This window comes from Cygnus olor, chromosome 2 (assembly GCF_009769625.2).
Source record: "Cygnus olor isolate bCygOlo1 chromosome 2, bCygOlo1.pri.v2, whole genome shotgun sequence".
Classification (NCBI taxonomy): Eukaryota; Metazoa; Chordata; class Aves; order Anseriformes; family Anatidae; genus Cygnus; species Cygnus olor.
The window spans coordinates 125,482,866-125,499,435 of NC_049170.1; the positions used below are offsets into that span (position 1 = coordinate 125,482,866).

A 16,570-nucleotide genomic window follows, 5' to 3' on the forward strand; every position below is an offset into this window, starting at 1 on the left:
TGTCCAAAAAGCTGTGATGGAAAAAAGTGGACAGAGTGGCACAAAGCTACAATGGTGCCTCTTATAGATTTATCTATGTGTTGTTGTGTGTTTTTTTTTTGTTTGTTTTTGTTTTTTTAAACACATTTCCTTCTGAAAACCCTGAATTTAAGTTGCTGGAGATTTCAAGTACCCAATGGATAAGATTCCTACTAGGTATACTCCAAATCAAGTTACATTTTTATTGTTATTGTAATGTCTTTACAATCTCTACAAATCAGTAATGGGCAATAAATATTGGTGTTTGGAATCCATTGATCCCATGGCCCTCTCCTTACCTTGTAGGCACAGGATTGCCCCAGGTTGCAGTGAGCGGAGATCTGGAGTGGGATGGCATCTATGCAGTTCTACACAATCCATGGTGCAGGTGTGTACTGCTCAGCTCTTCCCCAGCCCTTTGTTCTCTCCATAATTCCTATATCCACCCTCATGTTTTCTCATGTTTTCTCATGCCCCTCATGTTTTCTCTCTTTCTCCTTCAGTTCCTTCATCCTTTTCAGCTGTTATGTACCTGAATGAACAGTTGGTTGAGATGATGAGAAGAATGGGTGAGAGGGGAACATGAAAGTTAGGGAGAGGAAAATTATTACTTCTCAGTGTGTAACATTTATTAGTATGTGTAACTCATAATAGTGTTCTGTTGTTATTCCCAAATTTCTGAAGCTTGCACCACTGCTCTCAAGGTGTTCCCAGCTTTCCAAATACACATGAGCCTTGTGTTTGAGTGGTTTGTGGCAAATTTGCTTTTTTACAATGTTCTCCTTATAAGAGCAAATGAGAAGAAGCAGCTCAGATTACTTCAAATTGTTATTTATTTATTTATTTATTCATTCATTCTGAAGATTGAGTTACAGGGCTTTGAGTACCTACCATCTAGGACTGTTGCAAGGAAAAAGTGTTTTCAGGGAGTTCTGAATCAAAACCACAGGTATTCACAGTACAGCAGTGAATGTTTTAAATAAGTGCTTTGGGTTAGTCACCTACCACACCACAAAATCCTTTTATTTGATATAATACAAAAAACAGAAGCAAAAACAACAAGGAAAGGATATTAATGGTGATACAAACTGAGAGAAATGTTTTTGTTATTACAGGACTGGAGGTAGATTTGCATACTGGCATCCTGTCTGGAAGCTTGTGCTGTCAACTGGCTAACTGAATTCAGAGTAGAACAGGTAAGTAGATATACTGTGGTTGACCTTTATGCAAAAATACCTAAGAAGACATGGGGTCAAACTGTGAACTGAAATTGAGCACAAGTTACCAATATTAAAAACACTATGGTAGTAAATTAAATATCTTGAGGAAAACAGACATTCTATATTTTAAACAATTATTTCAGGTTAATTTAAAAGTGCATTTATGGAAAGGAACCTTACTGTGGCGTTTGTTCACAATAATTTTAGTAGTGAAGCTATAAGCATTCCATAACAATTATATAGGAATTACTCATGATATTTAATGTCTACTTTCTTGTTCACATTTTCTTTCCTTCCTTTCTTTCTCTTTCTTTTCTTTTCTTTCCTTCTTTCTTTTCTTTTCTTCCTTCCTTCCTTCCTTCCTTCCTTCCTTCCTTCCTTCCTTCCTTCCTTCCTTTCTTCCTTTCTTTCAGTTTGTGTAAAATAAGATAAATATCAGGGATTACTCTACAAGCTTTTGTAAACATTAAGGGTGTATTTAACATTTAATCTCTTCATGTAGACATTGAAATCCTGCTTATTTTAGAGAACTTTCTTAAGATGGAATAAATTGCCCTCTGGAAGTGTCTGTGTCTCTTCATATTGACTGAGGAGACAAGAGAGCTAAAGTGCATTTCACCATGGACGAATCAATAATTGATCTGTTATGAGGCAACAGATGTAAGCTCCAACCCTATAATGAACTCCACACATGGAGTGGAGGTGGAACACATGGCAGCCTAGATCTATTGAAGATACCGTTATGAGTCTAATGGCATATTAGGATTGTTTTAGTTAAACTTCAAGGAACCTGTTAGAACTTTTCTCCTTTACCCAATATTGTCTGTTACTGAATTATAATAACAATAGGCAGGATGTTGCAGTGTGTGTGTTTTATAGCCCAGCAAGTGTGCATTGGGGGGGCACCAGACTCTTTTGCTCATGGTTGACAGAACAAGGTAATTGTTCTTTCAGATTGTATGTGAAAGTGTTAAGAGATAAAATGATATTGCTTCTTCTTGTCTGCAAACTGAAGTATTAGAATTTATAACCTCTGATTTATATTACGGTAGTAGGTCAATGAACTGTTTCTGTAGAGGTTGACTGCACTAAATGGGGTAATCTCTACAACAGCAGTTTTTCATATCTCTGTGATATCTTCAGAATGCTTGGTGAAAGATTAATGTGGCATAAAAACTAATGAAGGCTCCTAATTCTGTCTCAGAAACGAAATGTAAAACTTAAGTTTGTGTTATATGAAAATTGTTGGGAAGACAATGGTCTTAAAGCTGGGCTTAAGCAGGCCTGTTTGATAGTTTACCATGGAAACTGTAAACTATTAATCTTATAGGTTCTTATGGCTCTTCTTTAACCGTGATATAAGCCTCATTTTATTTTTTTCAAAGAGGTTTAAACCTGTCCCATCATCCCCATTACCTCTTCTGCTTTGTCTTGTTTATTCTGGTATATGCAACCACAGCTGTCAGCTTTATGTTGGTTAGTTTGCTTCCTTGGTTGTGAATGTTCCTTTCATACTAGCACACTGCCTGCCTCAGTGTCCTATAAAATGACTGAATATAGCAAATGATTGTCCTTTTCAGGTAAATTTCAGGGTCTGTCAATTTTAATACACAGTGTTATGTTGTAGTTGTAATTCAGATCAGAAGGAATTAGTATTGAGTCACACTTCATTCTCTGTGCTTTTTGTCCATATACTGTTCTTCCACTTTTTTCTAGTCCAGAATTGTTGTGTCACATCTTCTTTGCCCTTGTCTACCTCTCTTACCTCTCAAAGATTAGAATCCTTTTTTTTTTTTTTTTTTTTTTTTCTGGTGTACTGCCACATATTTTAAGAATCCTAGATGTTGTGTAGCAAAACCCCCAGAATTTGCAGTTTCTGTGTTTCACTTCAAACAGTCAGTCACCAGTGGGTTAAGTACCAAAAGAAACTGCATAGGGATTCACACAGCTTGTGGGTAAGTGATAAGAAAAGCATGTTGTGGCTACATAGAGACATAAATGCTCAAAGGTGTGCAGCAAAATGCTGGAAACCTCCCTTATGTTTGGCAAGCACAACTTCTATTCAGCTGTGTTCATATACACAAACATGCCAACGCCCAGTGAATATCTCAAATCCACACCAAGTTTTCATGGATGTTATGTTTGCATTCAGGTAAAAACTCTTGTTGACTAAAGAAGAGACTTTGTTATTCAGTCCTCTACAGAGATTAACATAGAGTCATTGAATGCATTTCTGATACTCACTTTTGTGAGAGCAGGATAGAAAAAGCAGCAAAAGAAGAAAGAAAATTCACAACTGTCTGTGAAGAGCACAGGTATCATTCTTAGGGGAACTAGAAAAATTATCTGATTTGATTTTGAAGCTTTTGAAAACTAAAATCAAATTACACAGTATAATTTGTGACATTTATTAATTATTTTGATTTTAAAACCCTACTAATTAAGAGGAAAAACTGTCATGTTCTTTATAAAGTGGAATAATAATTTAAAAACTTTTTGACTTTTGTAGGTTTTGTAAAGTTCTCAAATAAATTTACTCCAAAAATAGGGGTCTAATCAGCTTAAGGGCTGTAGAGTAATTTAAAATATCATTGGAAAACCATTGAAACATTTTTTAATATATTCTTCTTTCACACGTAAAGCAAATGCAAAATCAACATATTAACCTGTTAAACTCAGATATATTATTTGAATAAGAAGCATTTCTTGCATCTCTGATTGCTTGTTTTCACACTTAAAAATTGACAAATGTTTACCTTAATTTTGCCATAAAATTGTATGGTATTTCTTAACTGAAACCATCAATAAATGAAAATTTTAGTTATTGGTATGTACCAAAAAAAATAACATGCATTTACTCTCAAGGATAATTAGAGTTTGAAAAAAAAATCCAGAGCAAGTTGTCCCCATTCTAAAGCTATTGTACTACAAAAGAAATTATAAATCAACTACTTTGTCTTTTTATAGCTAGCTAAAACTAACGACTTTAAACTAAACAAGTAATTTCTGGGAAGTCTTTTATGATTAACAGAAGAATCCATCCATCATTCAGAACTCCGATTGTTCCACTTATTAGATTTGAAAGAAACTATTAGCATTAATTTTTTTTTTCCAGGCTGGAATCATGTGCTGAATATAATTTCAACAGCTTTGCAACCACTTTCTGCACAGTCTCGTTTGTTATGGAGTTATATGTTGTGTAATTAAAATGTCCCCCTTTTTTTTTTTTGGGGGGGGGGGGGGGTGGGGAGTGCAACAGTTAAGTGATATACATTAGAAAAACTTTTTAGAATTATTTCAATATCATTTTGCTCAATTATGTAGAATTAGGTGAATTGAAGAGCTTACATTTCTGACAAAGAAAAGGCATTAGCTTGGACACTGGGGAACTTAAGTCACACTTCACAATCTAGATCCTGCAGACAATCTTATTTGCTATCACTACTGTCACAGGTTCCAGCATAGATGAAAACATTCCTTTTACTTTAAAGTGAAAACGAGTTTTCTTCCCCCAAGAAAAACTTTTCTTCTGATGACATACAAAAGTTTCCTGTCTCCATAAATGCGTAATAATACTGGACATACCCAGATAAAATAGTGCCAAGGTAAGAGACAACACACATGTACGCATGTCAAATTTAGCAATTTGTAGCCTCAAGTCTGAAGTCTTAGAAGCCTGATCAAAGCAACCCAGAAAACAAGCTTGTCAAGTCATTTCTAGCTCCTCCTAAGATGCTGTATCCTAATTAAGATGTCAATAGAGAGAATTTCAGCACTTACTGACAGATCTATTAGTCCAGGGAGGACTATATCCATACAGAATTGGATTAAAAAGGAGCTTTCCCCAGATAGTTTAAGAACCACTATTAACAATGTGAAATGCAGATAGGTGGAGTGAACTACATGTGGTCAAAAAACAGCTTTGGTTTCTTAGTGTGATTTTCTAGGGCTGTGAATACCAGGAAAGCTACCTTATTCTAACGCCAGAAAGTTCTCTCGCTTATAAAAGCAGCATTTCAGGGAAGAGGTATCTCAGGCCGATCTAACTGCACTACCACAGGAACTAGGTAGTGCGGTGCAGGGGCTTTTTTAGGCTGATCAGAAGCCTAGTTTCCAAAGTGAATAGCAAATCTAACTAAAGTTTGTCTTCAGAGTTTGTCTTCGTGTGACCCTCTAAGATGTGAAGTTGATCAGTGGGTCACAAACACAATTGCCAAATGCTTATCATATGCTCAGTTAGCTGCACTTTCTTATTGCAAAAACATGCCATGTGATCAGAAAGAAGATGCAAAATAATGAATCAGAGACACTTGTTCACATTGACAGGTAGGTTGGGCCTAATTACTCACAAGAGAAAGGTTGATCATAGCTTGTAGAGATCTGTGACTCTTCTGTACCTAGCCACTAAAAATGGCTGTGGTTCTAAAATCCATTCCAAATAAAATCCTAAAAATTCTTGTTGAAAAGAAAAATGTCTCCTTTGAAGCATATCTCGTGGCCTCAAAGATCTAGACAGAAATGCAAATTGTTCCTAGAGATGAAATTCTGATCTCACGGGCATCAAGGAAGAGTCAGCTAGCCAGAGTGCTAGTTTCAGGAGTTAAGGCAATTTAAATTCAGAGTTTCAAAGCCTAAGACAATGAGCCAGAAGGGATCTGTACAAAGCCTAGGGTTTGAAACAGATTGGATGCTTTCAAGACCTGGCTGGCATGGAAGCATGAAGCATTTATTCAGTTATTTATCCAAGTACAGGAAACTTAAGGAGACTGTCAAATCTGTAACATTTCTCATGTTTATATCTATATTCCAAGTGCTAGACCTATATGCAACATTATACCTTAAGGAAGGAAGGAAGGAAGGAAGGAAGGAAGGAAGGAAGGAAGGAAGGAAGGAAGGAAGGAAATCTTGTGTTACCTGTTATCATTCAGAGATATAAAGTTATTGTTCTCACCAAATGACTGGGATAGGCTGAAAGATTAAAATATAATTGGTCAAGGAATCAGACTACTTCTTAGGTAAAGAAAATGAAAATTTTATAGACAAGTGCTTAATTATATCTTTCAAACCACAAGTATAAAGTGACCTGCACTAGGAGCAGAACTGATCCCTAGAAGATATAATCTTTGAATGTGTGTGTAAATAAACATATATATGTTAAAATAATAATTTTAATTATATATTTTTTTCAATGAAAGGGAAGAAAAAAATAGCTAGAGTACTATAACTGTAATTTTCAAATCATGTTTGAATGGATTACTTCTACCAGTTTGGATTACTTTAAGATTATACTACAAAGCTATATACTTTCAGTTCTGCACTAACAATGCATTTGATCATAGCTGATTTGCATGAACTTTCCAAGTGGTTCAGAATCTAGATTTTTCCCTCTTTTATTTAATGTTAGTAATGTCATTTTTGAAAATCTTTCAAATTCTTTGTGCATAACTCTTTGGTTTTTGTGTTTTTCTTCCATGCATTCTGAAATGCCCAAATCATATTTTTAAAATCATAATCCTATTTGTTGATTGGGAATGATTTAGCACCATAATGAAATAATTAAAAAGTGCTCCATAAGGACCACATATGGGAATTGACATCAAAAGGCATAATATGGAATTCATAATAGCATATAAAAATATATATATTAGATCAAATAGACTCTTTTCCATGAAGCTTTTACTCTACCACTTACAGTGAATAGATAATATTGAAAGGCTCATTAAATGCTTGATCCTTGAGCATCAGAAAGAATATTCTAAGCAGAAGATGAAGGCATTGCACATTCCCACAACAGAGCAGAATGAAATCATTCTTCATTAAAAAATATGTAATGGTCATCAAACATAGGAATACAGTAAAGTAAGGGTCTATTTATATTAATCTCTTATATATATATATATGCACATATATATATGTATATGGCTTCTGTTTCAATTTCAGTGAAGTGAAGAATATTGAAAAAAGGATATATATATGGTGTTGTCTTGTTGCATTTGTTCCACCTGCGATACAGCCTCTGTGCCTGATTGTCCTCTGCTTCCAGTGGCTTAAAACCAGCATAATTTTGTTGATGGTATTGATCACACTAGATTTCTCCCAAGTATCAAGATGTGGAATATTTTTTTCCCCTCACCAGTTACACTTATTTTTTGCCATTGAAATTCTGGAGAGAAGTGACAGGCATCTATCTTGCAGTTTTGCCAATGCTATGATCATGCAGTTGAATGATTTTCATGACTGAAAGGGAGTAATTCCTGCTTTAGAATACTATACAATAATCTGCATGTAAAATGTAATAATCCTAGTGCTCATAAACACAGACCCCCAAAGCTAGTTTGAGATGACCCAGATTATACCAATGTTTTCTTGACAAGGGTAAGTACTATGGAGGATGTATAAACTATCCCATAGTTTCTGACAGCATACGCAGTGTAGTTTGCATGAATAAAAGTATTCATTTAAAGCATTCCTTTATTGTGAAAAGGTGATAGATACATGCAATCTTTTCTAGGATGGGTTAGCAGTAAGAATCTCAAGCTAGGGCTTAAAATATCTTCACATATTTCTTTGTCCTGCTACTGACTATCAGTGTATCTTGAGTGGGTGACTAAGACTACAGCTGCAATTACCTGCTAGTTTCAAAATGGTGCACGCTGGGGTCCTTGCCAGAGCATGCTCCAGCTTGGTCTGCACCACCCATTTCCTGGGGAACCCAAGGAACTCTGTTCCACCCCACCCCTGCGACTCAAGAGTTTAGAAACACCCCCCAATTTGTTATGTATGGCCAAAGTCTGAGAGTATTATTATGTCACAACACAGAGGCAGCATGTGCTAGCACTCATGCTTGATCCCAAACTCTAGCACTTAGACCAGGCTGCTACATTTTTTCTCTGCACATGTAATGAGAGTGAGTGGAGGCTCATTCAGCTGCTTCTGCCAGCCAAGCTGCAATATTTGAAACAAGGAGCTCTAGTAAATTTTGCAAGGAAACATAGGATTTTCTCCTGCTTGAATTGCTTTATAAATCAAGAGAGTGTTGTATTCCCTATTTCTCACTTCGTCCTATCTTTTAGCAAAGGTACACCTCCGTATCCAGCTTTCTACTACTTACCAATCTTCTAATTCCAAACTTGCTTTCAAATCTGCAACAAGGCAGAGAACCTAAGGTAAGAATATTCTTTAGCAGCACAACTCTGAGGCAGTCACAGCAGAACTGCATAATTTTCACTGAAAAGTGTAGACGAGTGTGTAAAACTAAAAAAAAAAAAAAAAAAAGTATGTGATCATACATGTGACAAATGTTTTATAAGAAAAGTCTAATTAAGGATGTAGAGATATACCGATTCTGGCATTTCTTAACACTTAAGTGCTTAGCTTTGCAAATGTGCAATGTTTTTTGCTGAAGCTGTTGTTTCTGAGTACTATGGCAACAACCCCAGTTGTTAAGATTTACATTGTACTTTGCCCTACTGATACCTAAACATAGATTAAGGGGGCCAGAGCTCCAGAGAAACAACAGACTAAGGTAACATCTGTATTAAGACCATTATAAAATAAGAAAGGAGAGGCACAAGATACTAGTTGTCAAGAATTGTTTGCAGGACTTATGGCAGTGGTAAACGTTAAAGACAGATTTTATATTGGGAGTTCATCCTAGTCAGAAGATGGGGCATAGATCAAAGGGCAAACATGTTGAAAGGACCTTTTATATGATAACGAGTGAAAGCTGGATCATAACCAAGAAAAATCCAAAATAAACAGCTAAGATTACAAATAAAAAAGTAGCTATGCCAGAGCTATTCTACGCACTGAAGGAGAAGACAAATGGCTTGTTATTGATATATCAGAGTGTGAGACTTCCTGGGTCATTGGAGCAGTCTCCTTGTCACATGACTCTCACATGATGCAGGCAAAGTATTTACAAATGTCTTGATGATGGACACCTGGGGTTATTTTTCTTTTGTTCTATCTTCACTATTGCAAGACTGTTTCATAACCATATTTCTCTGTGTGCAATGCATATTTGGTGCTGCCAACAATTAAATGATCAGTTCTTAACATAGCAAAAGTATTTTCAGCCAGTAATTACTGCTGTGGACTGAGCTGCTGCTGCTGACTACTTCTAATGTTCTGTGACCCCTTTTGAAATATTTCATTATCAGAGTTTGAAGAATATTAAACTCAGTTAAATAAGCCAGGCCACCACTGCCTTTGATCAAGAAATAAATTCTGTGTTCTGTGTTCCCCATCTCTTTTTAGAAATTCTTCTCAGTCCTACTGAAGTTAAATTAATTTTCTTTATGATCCTAATTACTGCCTTCTGTCTTGTATAGTGGCATCACTTCTGCTTTACCCATTAACACTGCTGCAAATATCCATCAATGAATAGCTGTCAATTAGTGTGACATTAGTGTTACCAGGAATATATCTTCTACTGAATCCTAGGATTGCATTTTGATGCACCAGAAAGGTGGCTTACAGTTTTTCTCTAATTAAATAACACATTAAGGTCTTATTCCTTCCCGTCTCTGGAAGCTGTCTACAAGTAGATTTCTAGTGGACATCCCTTGTTAGTCCCTGTGACAAGGCTCTGCATGATTTCTGTAAATCTAACAAAATATGTGGAGTGGCTGGGGGAAAGGAAAGGTCACATCCTTTCTCAGATCAATCTTATGCTATGCCACATATAGCTTCTCTGCAAAGCACATAGCAAGCTAAATATAAATTAAAAGGAGCTTGTACAATTGATGCTTCTCATGGTACTGCACTTATAAAAACATGCCACTATACTGAAGAAACTTGTAAGCAAGGCAGGAGGTGAGAACATGGTAACTAGGCTGTACTATAAAAATCAAGACACTGAAGACAGTTCATGGAATCACAGAATGGTTTGGTTTGGAAGGGGCCTTAAAGATCCCCTAGTTCCAACTCTCCTGCCATGGGCAGGCACACCTCCCACCAGACCAGGTTGCTCAAAGCCCTGTCCAACCTGATCTTCAACACTTCCAGGGATGGGGCATAAACTTCTCTAGATAACCTATTCCAGTTACCACCCTCGTAGTGAAGAATTCTAGTATTTGTCAAAATAGAAGCAAGAAAGATGAAGTTTTAGAATTCTTGAAAGCATGCCCTGGAAATGATTGTAGAGTCTTGTTAACCAGCCTCAGAGACTACTGAGAAAGTATATCTGCTAGTGAGGATTCATACTGTTAAGTGTAACCTTAAAAATGTGTTTTCCTTTTATAATGTTATTCTAACATCCATCTGCAGCTTTAATAAATGTAGCATTTCACCTTTAAATCTTTACATAATTCATGGATCTGACATGCTAGACATGCAAATCACTTGGGCACACAGGATCCATGACTCAAGGATGAACAATCCAAACTACACTTCCCCACCTAGCTGTGATTTTCCAGGAATTCCTTGGCCAACCCATCACTGAGCACCAAAGACTTACTTGGAGGATTGCCTACAGATGATTCTTTCAGCATCAACCTGTCTTTTTTTTTTTTCTTTTTTTCCCCAGGCAAAATAATATGAGAGAACCTAGGACTTTTGGGTCTCCATGAACTCCCTGCTGAAATTCCTGCATGCATGATCTTCGATTTTTGCACTAATGTTACACCTTCAAGTACATTCATAGTTTCTCTATGATCTCCAGATCTCTTAACTCCAGCCTCTTCTCTAAAATCCACATTATTCTGTAATTCCTGCTGCTTTCTGTCATTAGCATATGATAGAGGCCATTCTACTGACACGTTTCTTTGTTTAGACACAGCTGGACTGTAAAGGTGTTGGAGCAGGAAGTTACCTCTCAACAAATCACTTTTATGTGTTCACAAAGCTTTTGTTAAATTTTTAATTCAAAGAGATTTGTTCATTAACCATTTGCATCCTTAAAAATGTCATTTAATTTAATATAATTTGAAAGGAATGGAGTTTGCGCCATGGCAGTCCAGACAATTTACCTCCATTGTTATCTACTAATTCAGGTGGGTGCACTGATGAGGATGTATATCATTTTGGACTTTTTAATTGCTATTTTACAGGCATCAAGAATTCACTACTGCTCATAAATATCAAGAGTTTCTTATAGTACTCATCAGCACAAATCTGAAAACACAATATCCAAAATGATGAAAGCCAGAAAAACTATTACAAAGAAGCAGCATTCACTGTGCTCCTGATTGTAAATATATCTGAAGTTCTTTTAAATATGAAAGTGTATGTACAGTGTCATGTAACTAGTATCCCTCTCCCTAGACAGAATACCCCTTAGTGAATGGCGCTTTGACAGCACATCACTTTCATTGCTGAATTAATTGTTCTGAGTTCATCACTCTGGAATCAAGTGCCATTGTTCTGAATAGAGCTCCTTTCAGATTTCAAAGTCTCTAAACATAGGAACTTCATTGCAAAATAAATAAATAAATAAAGCCTAGTTTGCTTGTTTGTTTGTTTGTTCTTTTTTTAATATTAATTTTCAGTGAAATCATATTGACCTTTTGTATGCTACACTAGTCTATATTAACGTAGATATTACAGATATCCCAATTTGAGTGATAATAAGTAAAAAAAAAGGAAGGGTTGATTCTTATATCCTATCCCTCTCAGACTATTTCATTAAAATGAGCCAGATGAAGCACAAAGTACATTCTTCAACTCAACAGCTAATCTATATTAGGAAATTAAATATTGCCAGGTTCCATTTTCTCAGGCTGGGCCGTTGACACATTCTGGTCATGATCATGCTACATAATGATATTCTGGTACCCAGAGCAGTGTACAACTGCCAGCTGACACTTCCAGAGCTGGCCTTATGCCCAAACTCTACATGGGAAATATTTGGGTTAGTAACAGCTGATTAAGGCAAAAAGAATAACAATGACTGCCATAAGAATTTAATCATTTAGACTATCAGCACCCTGACAATGCTTAATTTCCTTGTTTAGATGTCAACATGGCTGAAGTTTATGGATACGTTGGAACCAACAGCATAAACTCAACAGAATTCAGCAGGGCTGGGACGACAAATCCTAAGTACAGATCAGCCTTTACTACAAAATGCTTTGCTGCCATTTGCTTGTTAAAATGACTAACAGGGTTTAGTTCAAACCTAATTAAACTAATAAGGAGTCTTTCTACTGACTGTATCTGAAGAAAGCAGAACCTCAGATTTAAATATGTTACTCTTCTGTGACATGTTCATCCTTCCTTGTCCTCAAGGACATCCCTGGTCATTTTTAGAATCACAGAATCACAGAATCGTCTAGGTTGGAACAGACCTCCAAGATCATCTAGTCCAACCTCTGTCTTAACACTAACAAGACCTCCACTAAACCATATCACTAAGTGCTACATCTAAACATCTTTTAAAGACCTCCAGGGGTGGCGACTCAACCACTTCCCTGGGCAGTCCATTCCAATGCCTAACAACCCTTTCAGTAAAGAAGTTCTTCCTAATATCCAACCTAAACCTCCCTTGGCGCAACTTTAGCCCATTCCCCCTCGTCCTGTCACCAGGCACGTGGGAGAATAGACCAACCCCCACCTCTCTACAGCCTCCTTTAAGGTACCTATAGAGAATGATGAGGTCTCCCCTGAGCCTCCTCTTCTCCAGGCTAAACAACCCCAGTTCCCTCAGCCGCTCCTCGTAAGACTTGTTCTCCAGACCCCACACCAGCTTCTCTGGACTCTCTCGAGCACCTCGATGTCCTTCTTGTAGCAAGGGGCCCAAAACTGAACACAGTACTCGAGGTGCGGCCTCACCAGAGCCGAGTACAGGGGGACAATCACCTCCCTAGACCTGCTGGCCACACTGCTTCTTATACAAGCCAGGATGCCTTTGGCCTTCTTGGCCACCTGAGCACACTGCTGGCTCATATTCAGCTGCCTAGCAACCAGTATTCCCAGGTCCTTCTCGGCCAGGCAGCTTTCCAACCACTCATCTCCCAGCCTGTAGCGCTGCTTGGGGTTGTTGTGCCCCAGGTGCAGGACCCGGCACTTGGCCTTGTTGAACTTCATACAGTTGACCTCAGCCCATCGGTCCAGCCTATCCAGATCCTCCTGCAGAGCCTTCCTTCCCTCGAGCAGATCGACACACGCACCTAACTTGGTGTCATCTGCAAACTTACTGAGGGTGCACTCGATCCCCTCATCCAGGTCATCGATAAAGATATTAAAGAGGACTGGCCCCAGCACTGAGCCCTGGGGGACTCCACTAGTAACTGGCCTCCAACTGGATTTGGCTCCATTCACCACAACTCTTTGGGCCCGGCCATCCAGCCAGTTTTTAACCCAACAAAGCGTACGCCAGTCCAAGCCACAAGCAGCCAGTTTCTTGAGGAGAATGTTGTGGGAAACGGTGTCAAAAGCCTTACTGAAGTCAAGGTAGATCACATCCACAGCCTTCCCCTCATCCACCAGGCGCGTCACTTGGTCATAGAAGGAATAGTCCATTTATTCAGTAAGAGTTCTTTCATTCTGCTTGTGTCATCATACTGCTCTGCCAGAAGCTTCTCTTTATATCTCATGCTTATCTGATTTCAGTTTTACTTCTGATACCCATACATATGCCTCATAGATGAAGCTTTCAAAATTCCAGCTGGGGTTTCTGTCCTTTTTTCACTGGTTAAATGGTTCACCTACAGCCAATTCAGAATTTTGCTATAATATTATCACCCAAAGAACAGCACTTTCTCTTTGTAACACTTACCAGGAATGTTTAGTTACTCAGATTACTCAAAACCAGAAAGTGGTACTGCAGTGAAAGACAACTCCATCCCTAGTGTTTGTAGTTTGAGTGACATAGCATGGGTTTATGCTGGCAGGCAGGGAGGTCCAAAAGAATGGGTTAATGGAATGAAAGGAGGCTAAGGACCTAAAGGCACAACTCCAAGTTTTGGAGATTTCATTTTGGGCCAGTGCTAGTCAGGTCATGTGGATTGAATGTCCATTTGAGGCTGAAGCAAATTAAACATACTCCTGGTCTTCCACCTTAGTTCCAGCCAAAGAAATTCAATTCGTGCACTCCAGGATGACTCAGTGATGGTAAGTGGGGACAACTGGGACATCAGTTTCAAAATTTAGTCTGGTTCAAACTAAAGTCCACCTATAACTTTGTTATCTCGGTCAGGAAAAGGTCTGAAGATATATTAAGAGATTTTATACAAATGTTTAGCAAATATTGTCTGGAGATTAATGTAAACAATGCTGAAAGCAAGCAAAAGTTTGTAATATTCACCTGTTTGATAAAAGTGAACAACTACTCATGTGTTGAAACACCATTACAAAGAAGAATATAGGGTGCTGAAATCAAAACAGCAAGAAAGGATAATTCTAGAAGAAATTAAAACATTAGAGAAGGAACATAGAACTAAAGACCATGGGCTGACTCTAAAAGGCTCACAACTGGTCTACATTAAATAATAGTTCTGAAACATAAAGTTTCAAGCAAATATTTTTGAAGAAACTGTTTCTTAGAGGAGTTGAATATAGATTTGTACTTTACTGACTTAATATATATATATATAGCACAACAGATTATAAATAACACACAAAACAAAAATAAAGAGTCATTAGCATTTGTGTCTTCCTTGATCCACTTAATTAGAAAACATCTGTGGTGTAGTCAGTGTTCTTTTCCATAATTGCTTAATAGGCAACAGGATGATACGATGCCAAAATATGCCTTTGAGAGATTTTAGCTTACCAATTTACTGTGCATATGTTTTAAATGTTTTTAAAGGTGTATTTTCATCATACAAAGATGAGCAGTCATTGAACGTCAATAAGGTATGTCAACTACTTTTTACTTTTTTTTTTTTTAATACAATTTTGTTAAGTGAAAATAGAGTTAAGAGATGGCTTACATGGGGATGGTTTGCAAAGATGAAATTGGAATTTTTTTAAAAATTGATAAAGGTTGAATTTCTTTCTTGGTTAGGTTTTGTATCCAGGTGTTGTAACACGTGAAAGTTTTAAATCTCCTACGTCTGCAAAGACCAATGCAGTATTAAAAGACAAGAATGTAGATTAGAAAAGTTTCAAAATTAAGTCTGAATTTTATATTTGTCTGTTGAAGCATGAACACTATACATTTTTAAATATACTTTTCTACCATGTACTGGTTATAGTTAGTTAAAGAAAAAAAAATTACATAATACTAAATAATGTCCAATGGCAGAAAAAAAAGTAAAATTTTGAGTGTTCTATCCCATGTGTAAATGCAAAAGAGAATAAAAACCAAAATAAAAGCTTGTTAATGAATACAAAAATGTAGGGAACAAACTTATCTGTGAGTGTCCAAGCTTGGCTGAAAAAGACCATGTCAGAAACAAATCTTTTTAAAGAGTGGATTTATTTATTCCCTAGCAACAACTGTTGTTCCATAGCAAAAACTGTTGTTTTGTTTGTACTTTCATATCCTTTAAATATCTTTATAAAAATTAACTATCCACCTAAAATCCCTGTAAATCATGGATTCTCAACTTTATGACTTAACAGTCTGTTTGCATTTGAATTTGTAATTTTGATTGCCAGATCATTTCTTTTTTCTTTTTTTTTTTCATTTTTCTTTTTTTTTTTTTTTTTTTTCTTTTTCTTTTTCTTTTTCTTTTTCTTTTTCTTTTTCTTTTTCTTTTTCTTTTTCTTTTTCTTTTTCTTTTTCTTTTTCTTTTCCTTTTCCTTTTCCTTTTCCTTTTCCTTTTCCTTTTCCTTTTCTTGTTTTCAGTAGACTAAGTATGTAGGTTGAGGGAGAGTGTTAACTTTTTAGAAGGGAGGGATTGTGAGAATGAGATTTTATTTCTCTTCTCCTCTTGTTTTCTTACAGGTTGATTTCAAATATTACTTCCCACCCTTAGTTCTTGATCTGTTGGCAAAATAATCCTCCAGAAGAAATGAAAGGTAGATTGACCCTCTTGTTTATCTGTATTCACAAAACACTGTCACTGGACTATTGAAAAGCCACCACAGAAGGGTAGCATGGGGTTGGGGGGTAACGGGACTTGGGAGGAAGAACGATGACAGGACAGCAGAAAGAGGAGGCAAGGAGGCAGCAGGAAGAGTGGAGTTGGGAAAGAGAGGTAAGGAGTCAGTCTACAGTCTGTTAATTTTGAGCTAGCTATCTGACTGGTTTTGTTTTGGGAGTACAGACTTTCTCCCTGTGAAATGACCAAATTATTTTTCTTTTTGTCCACCTTGGGCTGTGGAGTGATCAGAGCCCCCAGAAGAGGGGTTCCCCAAATTAGAATTCCCCACCCCCCCAAAATTAGAATTTGATGGCTGTTGTAACAGTGAGGCTGAAAAGTCAAAGAATTTCTTAAAATAAG

The 16,570-nt window shown here is 37.0% G+C and overlaps 1 long non-coding RNA gene across 1 annotated transcript; it reads left to right on the forward strand.

Annotated features, from left to right (window-relative positions):
• Positions 1 to 321: 321 nt before the first annotated feature.
• On the forward strand, positions 322 to 16,260 carry LOC121064421. Its single transcript, XR_005816499.1, has 4 exons — positions 322 to 406; positions 1,134 to 1,214; positions 14,989 to 15,035; positions 16,072 to 16,260. It is a non-coding gene; the product is annotated as an uncharacterized LOC121064421 (long non-coding RNA).
• The last annotated feature ends 310 nt before the right edge of the window (positions 16,261 to 16,570 follow it).